At 37.5% G+C, this 17,149-nt stretch overlaps 1 long non-coding RNA gene across 5 annotated transcripts in view; it reads left to right on the top strand.

The window, feature by feature from the left end:
* LOC104910709 overlaps window positions 1-17,149 on the top strand; it is a 93,689-nt gene that overhangs the window by 55,305 nt on the left and 21,235 nt on the right. For 3 of the 5 annotated variants that reach the window (XR_004159595.1, XR_004159598.1, XR_004159594.1), the window contains one exon: window positions 1,808-1,914. This is a non-coding gene — a long non-coding RNA (uncharacterized LOC104910709). The other 2 variants (XR_004159597.1, XR_004159596.1) reach the window with 2 other exon arrangements.

Genomic DNA, 17,149 nt, shown 5'->3' with positions numbered 1-17,149 from the left:
CCTGCTGAAATATTCAGTTTCTGTTTCAAAGTGTTCAGTAAGGCAAAAGTATTACAGTAGTTCACATGAACTTCTGCAAAGTGCTTCATGCACTCATTTCTGTCTTAAATAACTGATTATCCTCCAGTTTTGTCTAAAACACTCACTGCACATCCTTATTTCTGTTAGTAGAAAGCCTGTTCACTTGCAAATGTAACTTGTATCATATAAGGGCAAGCTGATCTTTCTGCTTTTTTGCTTTCTCTTAAAACGTACTTTGCTTATTTTGCAATTCTAACCATCTCCCTCTTATTTTTATGTTGACCATCCTTTCTATCCTGCCTGACTACAAATGCTTAGAGCACAGGCATGTTGTTGAAGGTCAAGCTCACTTTATTTGCTGTGTTTTTCACTGAACAAGGCCTTCATTCCCGGAGGTAGTGACAAGACACTACAATATCATACAAACTATATGTATAAATGCGTGTGTGCATTGATATAATGATAGTACTGATATCAGTATCTATATGTAATCTCTCTGTTATCTGATGGCACTTAAGACTCTTGCTGCTGCAGAAATAAAATATCTGTCTTCAGACTTCGGTGACTACGTGTTTAGTGCCCAGAACACTTCATGATGTATGTGTAATAGTCCTTTGCCTCCTACAAATTTTATTTTAGAAGTCAGTAATTTTTAGGAACAGTAGTAAATCAGCTATATTTAACTGGTGAGAGGCAGTTATCACAGAATGGCTAAAAATTTGTTTGGCTACAAAAGAGCCAATCTCCTACTTTGCTACTGTACGCTTCATCTCCATTCTCTCTGCACTTAAACTGTCCTTGGTACTTAAGACTTCAACAGGACTGCAGAATTCGAAATGGTTTGAAAGAAGAGAAAGGAAGAGAGTTCACTACCATTCACCAGTATTTTTATTCATCTTATCATAAGAACTGCTTTTGGTTTGCGCGTATCAGGAATCTCAGCAATGTCAACACTTGCTACAAATTGTATTTTAGGGGATGCTTGTGGGGGTGTGTATCTGTTATGCCCTCCCTGGATGTCCTCACCAGGGGGCTTGCAGAACTGGGTAAGCTAAATCCTTGCTTTGGAGATGGCTTAGCTAGTAGGGACTCTGGAAATTGTTGATGTTGCAAGAAATCAGGTGGTCTCTAATTAATTGTTGTTGAGCTAATTGATATTTTGGAGCAAAGTGTTGATAAAATTGACAATATATTTCCTTTTGAAGTAGGATCTCCACTCTATGCATTTGATTTAAGATAAATACAATTTGTTTTAAAATGATGAGGGTATTTCTGCAATTCTTAAAGTTTTTTTTAAATTCTTGCAATTATATGTATTTTTTCCCATATTCATGATTTTCTCCTCTATAGGCATCTAGCTAATTCTGAAAACTAATACCCCCCTGAACCAAAATGTGAGGCTGATAAAAGAGATATAAAAAGAAGGGAGATAAGTGTAGACATGAAAGTCTTTAAATGAAATATATTTTTTAAGTGATTAAGCAGAAAAGTGAGAAACTTCGAAAAGGGAAAAGAAAGCTTGAAACCCAGTGAAGCACAAGCAGGAGAAATAGTGTGGAAATGGTTAATGGAATTGTTGTCCAACTTCTCTACCATTTTGTCTTGGCAAGGGGAAATATCAAATCATAGTGTGGTTATAAGGTTGAGATTTTAGTGTCTCTTTCACAATCCCATTTCAGTGCTATGGAAGAGAGACCCCAATCTTTATTAGACATGTACCTTAAAACGAAATATGCCTTTTTATGATAAATACAGAATCAGCTACATACTTTATTGTTCTTTTCAGCTTTCTCAGCAAGGAAGATTGGCCTCTACACTGAAAGACCTTTGTCAGTGGCATATGCATTTCAGAGGACTTCCACCTTCTTTGTACAAGCTTGGTGAAATTCATCAGTAAGTGACATGATTTTCACATAAAAGTCAAATTATTATGTAGTCAGAAATAATTAAATATGTGAATTCACAATTCGGTTTAAACAAATCTATGACTATTACTAATCCAGAATTAATAGAAGATTAATTCAACATTAAACTGCATTAGCATTTTGTCTTAATAACTCTTTGCTTTTCGGTTCACAGTGCTGTAGATGCCTATAAATGGATTGTAATAATTTTCTAAATGTTTTCTCAAATAGGTAAATTAATTTGTCTGTGCTATATTTTCCCAAGCTGTCTTTTTTTTCCTCCTCTTTGTTTTTGAAGATTGTTTGATCTCCAGTTTTCTGTATCTTCACTGAATGAGTAAGGACTGCAAATAGGACACAAATCCATGCTCTGAGGAATAAGGAAATAGGAAACACTGACATAAGGAACCAGAAAAAAAGCAGTGTTTTAATGAGGGACCTCAGTAATTATTCTTTTAAAGGAATCCTTTTTGTAATTAAGTAAAAAGCTTGTAATGTTCACATGCTCATTTTTATATGCCTTCATTTTGTTTATCATGTAGAGGCATGGCTTTGGCTGGCTGGTTTATTTTTCATTGAGGGCTTCTGTGCCACACAGGATTTTGGTTTGAACTTTCCATTTACTTCAGAGGACAAGAGGCTGAAGCCTGCAGGATAAGCAGTAAGATCTAATGTGGCACAACTGCTCTGAAGATAAACTAAATGACTGTTGAATACAAGTAGTAGTAAACAGGTGGGGGGTCATTTGAAACTGTAGCTGCTCACTCACTATGAAAGACAGGAAAGAAAGAGTTAATGTTTCTTTCTTTTCTAGGTAGGAGGGGTGATCTTCATCACAATTTTCCCCTAGCTGTACTAGTAAGAATCACCTGAGGCAGAAGAGGCACTGTATTTTAAAAGGCAGCAGTAGTTGTCTCAGGTCACAGAGGTAAAGGAGGAATTTGAAACAGTTTTACTTGTTTTCTATCCAGAAGCAGGAAACTCTTTTGATATAAATAATTTTTGTGTTGTTTGACTGAAGTGTCTACAGATACGTGCAAATCCAGATAACTACAAGAAAAAAGAAATAAAAAATTCCTCAAAATCCTCCAAGTTAATTATTTTTTCTACTGTACCAAAAAGAACTGTAAATCATATCTATAACTTTTTTTAAACAGAGTTTTTTTGTTAAACAGCCAGTTTTGTTTGTATGGAAATGGAATAGAAGAGAGGAGGAAAATGAATAGGAATGAGATAGTCTTCTTCAAACAGACCTAGTGATGTCACTTAAGTTCTATTGGTGATACATCTCATTGTGGGAGTGCTTTCTTGTCAACCCACAAAACTGTGCAAAATGGGACTTTGGAGTTCTCACACATCTGCTCTGAGTTATTCTAAGTCTTCCTATCCTGGTCCCCACTGACCAAAACAAGTATAAAGGAATGGCATCCATTCCCTCAGAGCTGTCCCAACTATGTCCAGTACCATGGAATGAGCATGCTCAGGATCTGTCCCATCTGCTATTCAGCAGTAAGATAGAAGGGCTTCTAGGTCATCAGTACCTCTGAGATGTCCATGATGAGGATGGATCAGCACTGGAAGGGGATTTCCAGAGGGAAATTTCCTCGTCTGGAAATCCTTAGAATTCAACAGGACAGCAACCTGACCTAACTTTGAAGTTGACCACGCTGTGAGTAAGAGGTTGAACTAAACAATTTCTAGAAGTTAATTGCATCTTAAATCATTCTGTAATTTTAATTTAAGTACTAGAAACGTTATATCTTCTCTATAAGAACTGAGCTCAGAAAAAATGGGGAATCAGCTTGTTTCCTTTTTTGTGGATTTTCTGGGGAATATAAACACAAAAGCATTCCTCCCCATAACATGGAAGCAGGGTTCACATATCAGAGTCAATTCCTTCTAAGTGGGATATTTGCTGCACCTTGAAGGAATGCCAGAATCTCAGCTGATGAAAACTATTTCAGTTAAGTCAGAGGGGAATCTGAAATCACCAGAGGTCCAGGCCACATTTAAACCTAGCAGCGTGAATGAAGGAAAATTTTTTTCTGTCACAAACTAATTAGCTGGAACCTACTGTTTCACAAATCAGATCTCTCCCTGCTGTTCAGAAAATCTTGGATAAATAAGTAATTTATATGTTTATGTATATATCTGTACATCACACCACTGCCCACTCCCTACAAATCCCTTCCATTTGCAAGCATCGTGACTGATTTAAAAAAGGAATACGTGCATCTATACAAACAGAATTTGTGAAGTTGGACACTGTGCTCATTCATCTTTATTAGGTCACGTGTCTGTAAGAGTTTTGTTAAGTGCTCTGTTATTTTGAGTCAGTTTAATGACTGCTCACTATAAAAGTTAAAGCAATTATATATAATGCATAATTAACAATATGACTTCCAAATGTTCACATGTAATGCATGTCAGATTTCAGTTGAAAAACCAAACAAACAACCTCAAGGTTGCTGTATAGAAGATACATATGTTGTAACCTTAAAATATCGGCTGGTTTCTATGAGTGACCAGAGCAGTGTAATCTGTGCTGCATTCTGTCCTTTATTTTCTTGAATCTGGCCAGAGTAATGATCAGATGTGACTTCTGACAAATACAGTCAGTGTTTGATCCACGTATAGATCTGAATTGATCAATGCTTTTTTCTCATGGCATATTTCTTCCTGGCATTATTTTTGTATAGGATATAACAAAGACAGATAAGCAAATAAGGAATGACCTTTTCTAAAATCCAGCTGTGCTTGCTCTTATATTACTACTGGTAAAATGAAAACATCAAGCGACACCAAATGAGATTGTTGACCACTACACTCATACTGGCAGAGGTAGCCTTTTGCAAAGCATTTTAAATCTAAATACTTCACACAGATAAACCAGCTTTATACGTCACTAGAACAAAGAGTAGAAATGATTGGTCATGGATGCCAAGAATGCCTTGCCTTTGTCAGAAGAGTCCCTTGAGAGAGCTAGCTGCTCTCTTTCCAACCCTTCAGCACAAATTTCTACCTCCCACACATCTTTCCTGTCCTGTTTTTTGGGTACTTGCTTTTTCTGTTCCTATCCACCTCTGGTGCTTTCTTCACAAAGTGTTAATTTTTAATTAACAGAACTATAGATTCAAGTTACCATGTATACTGGGATTGAGTAGTCCAAAGCTGCTTGCTTGTCCCTTCAGGCTCACCTGTTGCCTCCCCAGAGACTGTGGAAGATAGGCAGGATTTGAGGCTGAAGACAAGGAGAGCTGCTGCCGTAGGTGTCCAACTCTGGTTTGTTTGTATTCATGAGTTGGCACTCTGAAATTACACACCTGTTCAGTCAAAGAAAATATAAAAATAAAAACCATTCAGTACATAGAAGACAATAAGAAAGCCTAGCTGAACCACTCAGATGTCTCAGAGTGGACTTCTCTGAACTTGTTTGCAGATGTACCTGGGTATGTTGGAAAAACAGCTTCAGGCACTACAGTTTTGAATACGTTCTTGAAATCCATTGATGATGATTTTTCTAAGAATTGTAATATTCCTTGAAAAGTTCATATGAAGGGTTTTGTTGTTGTTCATTTTTAATTTTTTGGGAGGGCAGGATGATTTGAATCTACTGAAGTGTTGTAGTCTTCTGTTTGCAGTTAATCAGCTTCCTGGAAATGTTTCAACTCTGTTTAGAGTAATAGAATCATAAGATATCCCAAGTTGGAAAGGACCCACAGTGGGTCCTTGAACTCTGATGGCTTGGGGATGCAACTACTGCCCTGGGGAGCCTGCTCCATGCCCACCCGCTGGTGCAGATCGTAACACCCCACCTGACCCTCACTTGAAGCAGCTTAATGCCATCCTTTGAGTCCTTTTGCTGTCACCAGATGACAAAGATCAGCACTGCACCTCAGCCACCATGAGGCCTCCCCTCAGTCTCAATCTTTTCTTCTCAGCTGAGCCAACCAATTTACCTCAGCCATTCCTTATATGTCTCGCTCTCTAGACCCTTCTCCATCGTCATAGCCTTCCTTTGGATGCTCTCTAATGGTTTCCTGCCCTTCATATATTATGGCACCCAAACCTGCACCCATTGCTCGAGGTGAGGCCACACAAGTGTAGAGCAGAGTGGGACAGTCTCTTCCCTTGCACAGCTGACAGTGCTGGGCACCTTGGGATATGATTAGGTTCATATGTGTTTCTTAGGGTTATTCCCTTTAAACAGAGAAACAATGACCCAAAGAAGGCATTTGAGTATCACATTTGGAAGGAAAGTGTTTTATATGGCCTTAAGTGTATTTTATGGCCTTAAGTTGCGCCAGGGTAAGTTTAGGTTGGATATCAGGAAAAACTTCTTTACAGAAAGGGTTGTTAATCACTGGAATAGGCTTCCCAGGGAGGTGGTTGAGTCACCATCCCTGGATGTGTTTAAAAATCGTTTGGATGTAGTGCTTAGGGGCATGATTTAGTGGAGAGTAGTTAGAATTAGGGTAGTATGGTTAAGTTGTGGTTGGACTCGATGATCATAGAATGGTTTGGGTTGGAAGGGGCCTTAAAGATCATGTAGTTTCAACCCCCTCCTGTAAGCAGGGACACCTCCCTCTAGCCCAGGTTGCTCACAGCTCCATCCAGCCTGGCCTTGAGTGCTTCTAGGGAGGGGGCAACCACAACCTCGTTCTTTTGGGCTTTTGGTCTTTTCCAACTTCAGCAATTCTATGATTCCATGATTCTATATACGAAAATAAAATTCTTTGTATGGAATTTTATTTAATAGAACATTGATGTGATTTTTGGTGAAGTTGTCCAGCAAGGCCAAGTGATGCTTGAAGAAGTTTTTATTTTACTTCTTTGCTTATATTGTGGCTGGTATAAACTGCTTTTGTTAGTTTAATAGCAAGGGTGGAAAGAGGTCAAGAACTGGGAGATTAATTTAAAAACTAGCTCAGAACAATTAGTCACAGGAGAACAACAATGGTTCAATGGTTTCATTGAACCAAAATATTGCACATATATTCATAAAACACATTTGATGAATTTTCTTTTAAGTTTCACAGTTTGTTCTTTTTTTTTTTAATTTGTGGTAAGTCAGAATTAACGGTGGCAATTTCCTTCACTAATGGCCTAAGTTCTCTTTTTAAACCCTGGTAGATGCCTTTTTAAAGAAGGGCTGGAGGCTCTTCTGGCAGCATCAAGATAAAGCATGAAATAACACTTCTAAATTATGTATCTACATTTGCATTAAAAACTACAATGAACCTTGAGTTTTTCTGAAACCAATACAGAATGTATTTGTTGTTCCTGGTGAGACTTTCTATATTTTATATAGAAATATTCTGTACAATGATACTGACATTCATCTGAAAGTTATATGTGAGATTATAAGAAGTACAGTGGCTGTAGAAATGTACAGAAGCTGAATCAGATATATATATATATATTTATAAGATTATCACTCATATTTTCCTGTTAAGTCTTTCTTCATTTGGAAAGAGGAAGAAACATCACAATCCTTTTTTTTTTTTTTTCTTTTTTTACTTTTTTTTTTTTTAAAGTAGCATTTGTATTGATTGGTTGCTTCCTTTATGTATTTTAAAGTGTCCAGGAGAGTAGTTGAATAATTTGTCAGCATTCTTCATATGAACTTCTTGGGTATAGAGGACATATCTCTGTACAAAGCTTTTTTATCTGTGGACAGCTTTGAGAGCATTTTCATAGTAGAAAAATTTGTTATATACTGTATCTGTTTATGGCACATTTTAAAATAATCTGCAGTCAAGTTTTTTATTTTTCATATTTTAGTTTTTAGTTTTTAGAGGTTATGATCATTATTAATTCAATTCAGACTAAGCACAATAAATGTGACAGACCTATGGGCCAAAGATGTACTAAGTGACTTTGTCCCACGAGGATGAATGAACTAAGCTACTAATTTATGGAAGTAACTTGTATTGTGCAGATTCATACTGTGATTCTGTAACTGATAATACAAAATCTTTACTGATTCACACAAAAACACAGCTGTAATCTGGATCAGATACAGGAATACAATTGCACTTCAGCTGAATGAGCCAGCACAATTCCTACAGTCTTTAGGCCGACTTTATGCTTTTAGGTACTCTTGAAAAGCATACCAACACCCCAACACACCTTTGTGTCCAATCAGTTGTTATTGTATGGCTACAGCAATTTTGAGCCTGCCGTAAAAGAAGTGAAGCTTCTTGGTTGATCCTTCATTTAAGTGGGAAACAAATGCCTAAGAAGGCTACTCAGTAGACAACTTATTCATCAATGTCTAGATAAAACCATGGACATACTTATTGCTGTTTTTCTTCAGTAGTAGAGAAGATGCTAGGGTTGTGTCTCTGGCTGACATGTACCAGCAACCCTCTGCTAGTTCAGCAAAAGGCCAGGAAAACTGATCTCTAAAGTAGGGGAAAGAGATCTATTCAGTTGAGAATCTCATATGAGAGGTTGTGAGTGGGCCACATTAAGCAGATTATTCAGGCAGGCAGGCTATGTCCTACAAAATAAGTATTTTCTTTGCGCTTAAAGGGAGTCTCAAAGGTAGGTGTACTTTGGTGATGAAAATGCTCTATTTGAAGTGTTCTGTTCTCCATTTTTTCTCTCCTTCCAAATGACAGCTTCAGTTGTCATCAAGGTCACAGCAACACTTCATCTTTCTAAGAAAGATTAATAGTGTGCCATAAAGTTTCCCTTTCCCTTGTGTCTGTATGTCTGTATCCATCTGTGGAGCCTTATCTTCTCAGCAGGCTTTTTTTTTTTTTTTTTTTTTTTTTTAATTATAGCTGTAGGGGCTTGCCCCAGTGACCTGACCCAGTTGCTCTTTAGAGGTGGCTGCCTTTTAATTATTTTGGTACTGTTTGTGAAGAACTGGATGAAGGTAGGGTATACATTGAGTTTTTATCAACAGAAATGACTGATAATCAAACTTACTGCTTATAGAAGTCAGTCCGTCACAGGTTTTAAGAGGAATTGAAGCAGTACATCAGTGGATGTTTATGACAAATGCATCACTGCACTGTTGGGCTGTTTTAGTAAACAGGAAACAAATGCATCCTTTTGTTTCCCTCTTTATTACTTCTGCAGTGGTTTCTGGTTAATCATGGCTGGAAAGAGATGATTCACCTCTCTGTTTTCCAAGCATGGAAGTGTCAATGGATTCTTTCCTTTCTGTGGGTGCTAACACATGGAATTGCTGTTTCTACTTTCTACTTTGTATCTATGGTGGATTGGATTCTGGCACAAGTAAAAAGACATGCTCTGTTTATTGAAGGGTGCTGTTTAGATAGTTCCACTAGAACTTGGCTTGATGGTCCCTTTTCGTTTATCTGCAAAATTAACATCTTCTCATCTGTCTGTGCAATTGACTTGAAATGGTTGAAAATTGAAATATCATTTAAATACTTTTGTTTTCCTTTTGCCAGTGCTATTCCTCTGAACAGTGTTTTTAAAAGAACGGTAAGGTTTTTCACACATTTCTGTATAGTTCCACACACACGTTTTTATTTAAATACATTTGCAGTCAAACGTTCTGTACTTATTCTGATGGAGCTTGTTATAGGACAGTTTCGTAGCGCAGGCAAAGTGCTACTGCAGCACCTGTGTAAAGCCCTCCCAACTGGGAGCCCTGTTCCGATTTCAGAAGTTTGTGATGATGATTTGTTGGTGGTTTCTTGTTCTCAAGCTTATCACATACCCCGTCCTATCATTCCAAATTAAGTTATTGCAAAGGCTCCATAGAACAGAATACTTGAAGGTAGATCCAGTTGGCTTTAAAAATATTTTTTAATTAAGATCACTGTTATTGATGATAGCCTGATTGTAACCTTAGGAGCTTGTTTCTCTTTGTCCATTAAGCCTGACGTGTACATAATTACATGTGTTGAGCAGGGGATTTGTCACATGTTTGCAGAGGAGCAGTGTGGTAGCCTCTGTCTTCACTGTCCTATGTCTTCCAGCCTTCCTCTCTCAGCAGTGTCTCATACTTTGATTTATGAAGTAATTTCCTAAAAGAAGAAAAAAGTACACAGACAGTAGATGGTGTACGAGCAACCTCTACTTTGAGGATTTGTAGCTCACAACAGAAATGACAGTGTCTTCAATCCCTAGCTCCTCAGTCTGAGCCAGTGCCACTGGCTGCCAATGGCATTGTGGAGATGCTCCATAGGTTGGTTGCCTGTTCCCCACAAAGGCCTGATCACTCACAGCATGCAACTGGACAGAGCAAAGCAGGGGCTGAGCAGAACAACATCAAACGATTCGTTTTGTGAGAATATGGACAACACTATAAAACTAACCTTGTGTTAACCCACTGAGGAACAGAGAGCAAGAATTCTGAATGCCAAAACATAAGGAGATGCATGAAAGGGAAAACTTATACAAAAGTAGACTGACTGAATAAAACTATTTATCTTTAAGCCACACAAGTCATGGTAATTAAATTAGGTCAGGCTGGCTATAGAGCTACAAAAAGCAGGCTGTAACTAATTTAGAAAGAGACAGAGGAGACTTGAAAAGAAAACAGATTGACAGGCCCCTATTTTTTTATCTAATCGAGGCAACAAAACTTAAGAAAGAGGAAACGAAAAAAAAAGCCTTGATTTATCAAGATTTTCTCTCAAGCCATTAGGATAAACAAAAGCACATAGTCACATATTTGATGTGTGAAGGTTTTCACATTGTCATTAGTGTTAAATGAAGGATACATGCATATAGATTTTATCCCTGAGAGAGACAGAATAATTGAAATCCTTAACGTTTAGAAAGAGGTGGAAAATACAATAAAGTTTAAAGTTGATCTGAACTTTATAATTACAGTATCATTTCACCAAACTATTCTGAACATCCTTATCATCTGCTTCTATATGAAGAGAAGTTCTACACATTTGCAAAAAGAGTACTTTCATTTAAAACCACTTCTTTGTAAAAACCACCTGCTACTTCTGATTGAAACAGACCTTTGGAAATGTTTTCAAATTTTTGCTTTGAATTTTAATTTCTCAGAATGTACAGAGTGTGGAAATGCCATTATTGGAAGAATGGAAGGATTGGGAGTTTATTTACAGGTGTGAATCCAGGCTCATTAAACAAGGTTTAAAATAATATTTTGGTTAATTTCTACAGCAGTTTTCAGTCCCCAAGTGATCAGAAAAATTAGCATTCCAAGGCTGTCTGAAGGGTGATAAGGACTGTGTGAACGAAATGGGGGAAGGGAATAGACAAAAGGCTCAGCCTGGTTTGTGTTCATGTTTAATAGCAAACAACCCTTTCCCACCCTGCTTCTCTTTTATGCCTGTTTTTATTTTAAGTAACTTCTAAAGGTTTTCTGGCAGCTGATGATGCTCAGCCACTACATTCATCTGAAATAAGATACGAACTTTGCCCTGTGAAGAAAATATTTGAGGTTTAACAGCATAATTAAAGGGTTGCAAATTCTCTGTGAAAATGGAAATTCTGTCCCATTCCTAGTGATAGGTCCTTCAGGGTGAAGTTTTGACCTTGCTAAAGTCAATGGAAACTCCATTCTCTTTCATTAACACAGGAGTCATCCTTCATAATCATACTTGCAACAATGAAGTAGATAGCAAAGGAGAATCTGTCTGGCTGGATATTGCCATTAGATAACACTTCTTCTAGCCACTGAGAGACAGACTTTAAGAGATGTTCAGGACTGATATGCAAAAATGCATCTAGTCAGCAGGGAGGGGAAAAGCAGCATGAAGCATTTCTCTTTGCAGGACCTGATAGCTTGTGGGTAGAAACAGAAGGAAGGAGCAGTCCTTTGGAAAGGGCCCCAAGAGGAAAAGATTGCTCTCGCTGCAGCAAAGCATGGTACAGAGAACATGCACAGTCTTGAGATGCCTCCCAGCTTCGAGGCTGAGCTGGCTCCAACCAGCAGGGTTTAATTCTGCTTTAGGGAAGAAGAGAAATAAGAAACCCAAAGGCTATGGCTGGAATTGCAGGACCAGACTGTGTGGAATGTGGCTAAAAAGCAGGAGTTCAGAGAAATAATTAATGAAAGAGCTAGCATGAGCAGAAAAATGTACACTTATGAGGAGGTTGGAAAGTGAAAATCTTAATTCTGAATGAATTGTGGATTGGCAAAAGAGTATCCATTTTCTTTACCTTTCCCTCCATCTAATCTTCTCTCTTTTGAAGGCAGAAATTGATTTTAAGGAGTGAATCAAAAGGCTTTATATCTAATTTAGGGTTTGAGGTCCCCAGCAGCAGAAATGCCCTTGAGTGCTAGATGTATGTTTTTGTGATAAAAAAAAATGCTCAGGCTTATATTACGTCTTTCATCAATAATTCTCTATATATTTCAGACACACGCAGCATCTCTGGTGGTAGAGAAATATTGTAGATTAAGGACGTGACAGTGGAAGCCCTCATCCTTCAAGCTGAAGACTCCTCCGAGCTCCTCAGCACTAGACATAAATTTTTGTAAACAGTTACAAAATGAATTAACAGAACCCAAAAGCATTGGCCCAGAACTTGACCCAAACACAAGCTCAGAGATTCTCAATGTTTTTGTACCAGAACTTGTTGGCAAGACTTTCTCTTCCCCTCCCCTTCTGCCTGCCTCCTCTTTCACCTTCTTCCTACCCATCACTCACTGGCATTGATTCCACACTGTTTGTGCCTCTGCTTCTTCCCTGCACATCTGCTGGCTCTGGCAAAGGCTCCAGGGGTGGCCTCCCTGCCCTTCAAGCCAAGCTCTCAGCTCCTTCACATCTCTATAAGTACACAATTATTAACACCGCAAGATGATTCTTCCTCATCTATCACTTCAAGTCATTGGGGCATAAAGAATGGCTAGCAGACTGGGTCAGCTCCAAGGACACTGACATGTCCTCTGACTTGTGCAATACTGAATTAATATTTTTACCTTGTGGAGTGGTCAATGTCACAGCCCTTTTCATTCTCATTTCTTCTGATTTGAGAACAGAGCATATTTGAGGATAGATACTGTGGTACTTGTAACCAGATGAGGAGCAGACATAGAACTGCTCTACCTTTGCATGCCTTGGTTTTAAGGATCGCCACTTACGATTGTTAAATGTAGGTCAGACATTCTGCCATACTCTTCTTCACTTCTTAAGTAACTGTTCGTGTGTCTGATGTTTATGGAATGCAGTGGAACTATCAGTGTATCAGAAACTACCAGTGGAGATGGGCTGAGGCACCAAGATCAGACAGAGCTTTTACCTCTGTAGGCCCATGACCATGACTATCCAGAGAACAGTATAGAGCTGGATTGTTCAAGGTAAGCCACACGAACAGGTCTGAACTCCTAGGTTTCAGTATAGCAATATACTGCTCTGTGCAATGTTCACATACAGCCAATATGAACCAAGGGACTGAATTAAACCTAGTTTTGACAGATAGCTATTACTCCATTTTTGTTGCTTATTGATAAAAAGGGACCTGCCAATCTATTTTAGATTCTGGACCTACAGAATATGGACTGTAATATCTTATATTCTATCGTGTTGGGTTTTGTTTGTTTGTTTTTAATTACCCATCTTATTAAACTAGAAGCTGTAGTTTCTATTTTGTACAAAAGATAAATTGGAGATGGCATGGAGCAGTGGAAGAGCAAAAGCCTTTAGACACTCTCCAAAATTAGAGTTTGTGAAATACTTTCCAAACATCTGCATGAGCAGTACTATATCAGCTTTCCAGCTGACTGCTTAAAAAAGAAGTCCTTTAATCTAAACCATGTTCCCTTGGATTTCCTAATGTAATTAATTCTTCATCTTCTTTTTATATTTTGCCAGTGAGAAATGGATTAGCGGTAGTTACCACTGAATCCTTTCCACTGTTTCTTTCAATTTTGGCATGATGTTGTAGGTTTTCATTGCATGGGGATCTCCTCAAACAAAGGAAAATTGTGAAACTGTCAGATCAGATTTCATGTATTGCTCTTGGCATTACATTCACTAGACCCAGTACACAGTGAATTTTGAAAGCCTCTGATCTTTTATAACCATTTCCAGTCTTATACATACATTTTAAGTTCCTCATCTGCAGTCACTGGGAATATGATTATTAAAACTGAGGTAATTTGGATATTTTCTTTCTGTAAAGATATATAGAGTTATCCATTACACCATTAATCATTACCAATATTTCATTAACCTTTCTGCTACACTTCTCATTATTTTATTAATACTGTCTTGGTGTTTTTTTCTCTCACTTTTTTCAAATTTCTGCTTTGGTTATATAATATGGTAGAGCTTATAATCAAGGTTCTTAGATGGAGGAATAGGATAATTTAATTTAATTTATTTTCATCACCTTCAGTTTTTAAGTCAGATTAATGCTTCCTTTTATTATTTTTTTTACTTTGTGGTTTTCTAAAGTGTTATTTTATCTCCAAGAATCTTTGGTTTAATACATTTATGTGCTTATGTAAATAGAAAAAATGTTAAAAACTATTTCAACAAAAAAGGACATTGCATTTTTATATATCTCTGACGTATAAGTTGGGATAAAATCAGTGGTTTTTTGGCTACTTTGGAGGGCAAAGTTAAGGCTTCTCAAGTATTGATCAGAAGGTGTGTTTAAGGGAATGAACACTGACAATGGGTTAGAGTTTTGAGCTTCTCTTAGCACTTTTAGCACAGTAAATATTTTCCTCCCTGACTTCTGTGTTGATCTAGAGGCCTAACAATCATACATTAGCACCTTAATTTTTATCATCTTTTGGACTGGGGTATGTGTGATTTCTCTGCACCATAGTGTTCCTCATCAATTCAAAGAAATCAATCAAACTGAGGCTATGTTGACCTTTTGAGGCTTAAATAGAAGATCGCTCGACAAAACTCTCAAAGTTTGTTATTGTATTGATTCCTTTGGCCAACTCAATAGGCCAGAGCTGAAAGAATGAGTCTCAACAACTTGGGGTATGGTCTAGCTTAAGTGAAAAGGCTAGGCTTGCTGGAGAACGTGAACAGACAGAAATCCCTTGTTATTGTGGGATCATAGCTCAGCTGTTTGTTTGAGAAAGCAATCAGACATGACTTCTTTTGGAAAAGAATAAGTTTTCTGGAACAATTGGCTGAGATGATAGATTATTCAGATGTCTTCTGAAAGCAAACAAAACATTTTATCTTCAATGCTTATATTGTAAACAACTTGCCCTCACTTCTGAGTCCTCACCGTTATTTCTGTCATGCATACAAGCACTTTGATTTTAATGGGAGAGTTTTTGTAAATGTGGCTTAAACTTCTGATCTTCTGTTCTTAACTGTACAGACCATAGACAAGTCAGCACAGAATATCTGTGTCCATTTGTTGTGATTATGGTGGACAGTTATTGCAGCAGTCATATTTAGGAGATTAGTAACTTTCCTAGATGGGTTATTTCTATTCTGTTTTTAATTCCTTCCTATTTTTCTTTCTAGACCTACTTGTCTATCAGTATGAATCTGCACCCCAATACTATATGAAACATCAGTTTGTTTCTATTTTTCTGCACTTTGTTTCTGATGTACTATTCAAATTCCATTTGTTTTTCCTAGCTGAGATGAAAGCCCGTCTTTGTCTTCATACCAAATGTTGGCTTTCTAGCTCTGTGTGTCTTTTGACTGATCCTGTTATCAGTGCCATATCCCAATCTTTTGAAATTTCAGATAGTATATTCAGGTCACACATTAATGTGGCTGCTTTTATTTATCTCTGTACAGCATGCGTAACTGACATTATATCTGCCATCTTTCTTTGCGAACTGCTCTGCATGAGGCATGAGTAGAATTTTCTTCATTTTCTATCTTCACATTAAGCATTTCTACCTCTGTTTCCTGTTTTTTATCAGATTACTATTTCTTCTCTGCATACTGAAATACCATCGTGTTTCAGTTTGAGTAAGCTGGTGTTATCCTTCCAAAGCAAAAAAAAATCTTCTCTAACACAGTTGTACCTCAAGAGTGTGGTTGGGTTGAGCTGGAACATGTCAGAAACAAATCCTTCTCAAGCCATCAGGGAATAATTCCTCATGGATCCTTCTCTTAACTTAGAGTCTGTTTCTTACTTCAGAAAAATTCCAAATTTAGCTCAGCTATATTTTTCTGCAAAGGGAAGATATGTGTAATGTCTCTGAGAGCAGGACATTGAGACATTTTCTCTTAATGAAGTCTGTGGAGAGTGTTGCCTTTCCTGATCTTAACAACAAGCATGTTGTTAAAACAGAAACTCTGCAAATCATTATCTAGTTTTATTTTTCTTTCAAAGAAGGTAAAAACAACCAGACAAAACAAAACAAAAAAATCTGATCAAAATGTCCATCCAACAATATCTAAAAAGAAACTGTTAGATGGATTGTTTTCTTCTGTAACAACAATGACCAATTAAGGAAACTCATGCATTAGCTTTTTGATTCTCAGAGAAGAAACTCTATAATCTAAGAAATGTTTTAGATTTAGAAAATTTGTATAGAACAAAAGTTAATGCTCAGATTGGGCTTCCATGGTATGCATATGCCAGCTTTAGCACTCTGCATTAAATTTTTGTATCTGAAAAGTAGTTTTTGGAAGCAAATATCACAGCACTAAATAAAGAACAGTGAAGTAAACAGAAATATGATAAGGTTATCAGTGAGTACAGCCTGAAGGAAAGTAGTCTTTAGTAGGTAGAAAGGAAAGCGTTTTAGGTAGGAGTTCCAGAGCATCAAACTTCAAGTGATTTGGGCAGAAAATCTGTGAGGTTGGCTCACAGTGGTTTACCTCGTGACCAAGCACATCAGGGAAGCTGCTATACAGCATCAAGTTCAGCATGGAGATTATTACACCACTTAACCTTATCCTTAGGTCAGACCCTCCTAGATCCATTTGCTGGCGCTTGGTTTCCTCCCGCTTCCAAAAGCCCTTGAGATGGTCTGAAAATAAAGGGCCTGTTTTACTTCAAATCATTTAGCATGGATCTAGTTTTGATCTTGTAACCTTTAGCAAAGCAGGGCAGCACAAGAGCATTGCAACATTACTGTGGTATAGAGTAAGTGACTTTGTGTGACACTGGTAACCCTGGTATTCGAGATACCATTTCCTATTATCAGGACTTCAATCATATTGCTAGCCGGTAAAGTCAGTAATTTCAGCTTCCGGAAGTGAATATGATTCTCACAGAATAATGACTGAACTTAATTGTATTTCATCTTTAATGGTTTTTGAGATTCATTCACAGGAAAGGAAAGGAAAGGAGAGGAAAGGAAAGGAAAG

Source organism: Meleagris gallopavo, chromosome 4, assembly GCF_000146605.3.
Source record: "Meleagris gallopavo isolate NT-WF06-2002-E0010 breed Aviagen turkey brand Nicholas breeding stock chromosome 4, Turkey_5.1, whole genome shotgun sequence".
NCBI lineage: Eukaryota > Metazoa > Chordata > Aves > Galliformes > Phasianidae > Meleagris > Meleagris gallopavo.
Note: the sequence above shows the minus strand (reverse complement) of the source record. Positions and strands in the feature narration are given on the sequence as shown.